The sequence below is a fragment of the Myotis brandtii genome, unplaced genomic scaffold (genome assembly GCF_000412655.1).
Source record: "Myotis brandtii unplaced genomic scaffold, ASM41265v1 scaffold2451, whole genome shotgun sequence".
Classification (NCBI taxonomy): Eukaryota; Metazoa; Chordata; class Mammalia; order Chiroptera; family Vespertilionidae; genus Myotis; species Myotis brandtii.
Window position 1 is genome coordinate 17,841 of NW_005359274.1, and position 3,833 is coordinate 21,673.

Here is a 3,833-nt window from a genome sequence, read left to right on the forward strand (position 1 = left end):
GCTGTTAACCCTTCCCGAGGATGTTTTTCCATTGATTTTTTTTTTTTTTTTAGAGAGAGTAGGAGAGGGAAGAGGGGGAAGAGAGAGAGAAACATCAACGTGAGAGAGACACATCCATTGGTTGCCTCCTGCACACACCCCTACCGGGGCTGGGGAACCTGCAACCCGAGGTACGTGCACTTGACCAGGAATTGAACCCAAGACCCTTTGGCATTTTATTTTAAGGAAGAACAGTCTCAGCCATTTTAAGTCAACATATAGGAGTGCATGACCAAAGAGATAATCTTACCTGACAATCACCTATTTTAGTACTAACTACTCCGTGCATGTACTGCTTATCCACAGTGAGAGTAATTCCAAAACTATTTCCCATAAAGAGATTTTCAACTTTTCCTTCTGAATGGCTGATTTCTACAGTGCCATTTAAAAAATAACATACCATGAGTCAAGCTATAGAGAAAAAGACAAGTTTTTAAGAATCTCTTTTTAGCCGAAACCGGTTTGGCTCAGTGGATAGAGCGTCGGCCTGCGGACTGAAAGGTCCCGGGTTCGATTCCAGTCAAGGGCATGTACCTTGGTTGCGGGGCACATCCCCAGTAGGAGATGTGCAGGAGGCAGCTGATGGATGTTTCTCTCTCATCAGCAGTTTCAGTCACTGACGTCGTTCCTTTGTGGTATGTGAGTGTCTTTCTTTCCTTTTTTGCCAATTTCAAATATTGCACCCTGACAGGTCCTTGCAGGTGGGACTGTGCTGGGGCCTTAAACACGATGGTCGCTCACAGGCGGTGGCGCTCGCTGTTTGGGGAGAAGGAGCCTGGGCAGAGCTTTCCGGGAGGACGGGCGGGGAGACACGGGAGGGGCTGTCCGGCAGAGACTGGCCGCCGGTGGGGAGAGGGGAGGCCGGGAGAAAGGCTTAGCATGCGCCCTTCTCAGAAAGTTCCAGCAGAGCTGCGGGATTCTCCCCGGGGCGGGAGGGGCGGCAGCACCTCGTGCTGGCTGCTGGCACCATTTCTCTCGCTGTGCCAGGCTGACCCCGCCTAAGGTGTCTTCCCTGCCACCATGAAGGGGTGTAGGGGCCGTTCTGCTCACCAACGTTCCAGTGTGTTGCCCTGGGAATGTGGGGCGCGGGCATTAAGCGGAGCCCTTTGACCACAAGGAGGTGGCAGCTTGTGTGGAGGCAGAGCCTCTGCCTCCTGAGTGACAGGTCCCTCCTGTGACTGTGCGGGATGCTGGGGACCTGCGGGACCAGCCCTTCACTCACCAATGACTTCCTTTCCAGGCGCGGGAGGAACCACCTTGCTTCCAGTTCTTGCCGGAAGCTCTGAGCACCTTTAGAGTCATTTCTTAGGAAATGAAATGCCGGAGAAGGTGCGAAATCGCCCGAGGGCCTGGGTCCCCGCTTCCCTTGAAGGTCAGGGAGCAGCAGTCTGCTCTCCTGGGTCACTGACTCACTTGGCCCGTCCCCACGTCCCTGGGAGGTGGTGAGGTCACCCTGGAGAGACTGGGAAGTCTGTCCTCCACGCTTTCTCCTTGAAGTAAACTTTAAAAATAAATAAAAAGCACTAATTTTTATAACAAACACACAGCAGTCTATTTTCTTTCAATGGATCCTATTTGAGAAAGCCTCGGAGCTGCTGGCAGCAGCTACAGTTAGTGACATGAATGTGCAAATGTTCCCTCCTGACGCCCCAGCTCCACACAGTGTCATCCTCATGCAGCTCCCAGTTGCTGGCCAGGTGCCTCTGTCAGTGAGGAGACAGTGTCCACAGCGCGAGGGCAGCCTGTGGCTGGTCACGGGGTTTTCTGTATCTTCCAGTGAAGTGTCCTGATAAGTCTTCCACAGCCTCTTTAAAAATAAATATGTATATATTTTATTGATTTCAGGGAGGAAGGGAGAGGGAGAGAGAGATAGAAACATCAATGATGAGAGAGAATCATGGATCGGCTGCCTCCTGGACGCCCCCCACTAGGCATTGAGCCCGCAACTCAGGCCTGTGCCCTTGACCGGAATCAAACTCAGGACCACAGGCCGACACTCTATCCACTGAGCCACACCGGCGAGGGCCTTTCACAGTCTCTTCACCAGCTTCTTATCCACAATTCTCTTACCTTCTGAATGTCAGTATTCTGGGTTCTGTGTGGGTAGGGGGAGCATCAGGTCATCATTAGGGATTTGGGTGAGCGAGTGCATGACAGCAAGGAAATACCATCTGGGAGAAGTCTTTCAACTCGCGCCACCTCAGCTGTATTTCATTTAGTTCAATATATTATTCCTCTTGGCTCCCTCTGACCCTGGGTTACTGAGAGGCACTGCCGTGACCGGGTGAGCTCAGTGCGCGGTGGCCCTTCTGCTGCTTCCTGTGCTCGCTGCTCTGTTTCCAGGCAGTTTGGCAGCACACTGGCGGCCTTGGTCCTTTCAGGTGGGCGCAGGCTCAGTCACGGCACAGACACGTGTTCTGTGGCCTGGAAACACGCGTGTCCTGTGTTGTGTACAGTGCTCTGTAAATGCGGGTCGGGTGGGCTTGGCTGGTTGTATTTTTGAGTTGTGTATTTTGTTGGGTTTTGTCTAGTGGTGTGAACTGAGATGAGAGCGATGTGGAAGTCTCCACGTGTAATTGTAAATTTGTTTATTTCTCTCCTTTCTTTTAGGTTTCACCTCAGGAATATAGTTCTGTTTATTGGTGCGTGCACATTTTATATTGCTATGTCGTTTTATTGAAAAATGGATTCATTATACAATATCTTTTTCATTTGCTGGTAATTTTCTCTGGTCAACTTTATCTGATAGTAATATATTTATGTCTGCTTTCCTTTTGAAGCATCCATCTTATATAAAAACTGCTGTTTGAAATTTTAACCCTGCTGTTTTGGCTCCTGTAAATGTTTGCTGGCTTAAATAATAAGGAAAATAAGACTACTCCCATTGCAGAGAGGCCATAAACCTTCCCCGGACAAAGCTACCAGTGCTGACACCAGGCCAAGGCTTTGGTTGAGGTCTCAAAGCCCCAGCACATAGGGTTCTTTAAGAACTTGCAAAGGGGACTGGAAAAACCCCATATTTGGGAGACAGAGAAGGTAAAAAGATATAAATAGGGAAAGTTCCTCCATGTTGGGGTCCAGAATTTGAAATAGAGTTTTCTCTCAGCCTGCCAGTGCACAAATTTTTGTGCACCGGGCCTCTAGTAATAATAATAAAGTGCAACTCCATCTCTCTAAGCATTGCTTGGTTCGTTTACATCATATATTGTCTTAGTTCCAATCTGTCTTAGTTCCAACACCCCAGACAGGGTTATATAACTATAAAATTGTATTATATGTAGTTCTAAAATTTCTATTAGTTCTTATATAGGTTGTCCCAAAATTCACGCCAGAAGTAATTTTGATAGAAAACACAGGTTTATAATTAAAAAACTGTAAATGTTTTATTGATTCATAAAAGATACAGTATAGGGTTATGTATGGAATATTACATTGGGTAAATGGCCTCCACGGCTTTGCTGGCACATACGCAAAGCCGTGGTCTTCATTGGTTTTCATTGTCCCTGCGCCTGGGCCATAATTGGTACTTGGTAATGCTTATTAAATTGAAGGGATTGAAATTAAAGGGCAACAGATATTAGAATCTAATTCAATAGACCAAGTAAAATTAGGCTTTTATTTTTTTGTTGTTGTTGTTAATGCTCACGCAAAATTCAAATCTTGCGTGAATTTTGGGACAACCTATATATTCTGGTGTTTTTTACAGTAATGTGAATGCTTTATACTTTTTAGTGGCTTCAAACATGTTTATAATTGCTTATTTAAGTACTTTCATAATGGAAGCTTTAAAATCT

General features: G+C 46.9%; 1 long non-coding RNA gene across 1 annotated transcript; it reads left to right on the plus strand.

The window, feature by feature from the left end:
* Positions 1-640: 640 nt before the first annotated feature.
* On the plus strand, positions 641-1,579 carry LOC106726264. The gene is made up of 2 exons (XR_001362294.1): positions 641-674; positions 1,280-1,579. It is a non-coding gene; the product is annotated as an uncharacterized LOC106726264 (long non-coding RNA).
* The last annotated feature ends 2,254 nt before the right edge of the window (positions 1,580-3,833 follow it).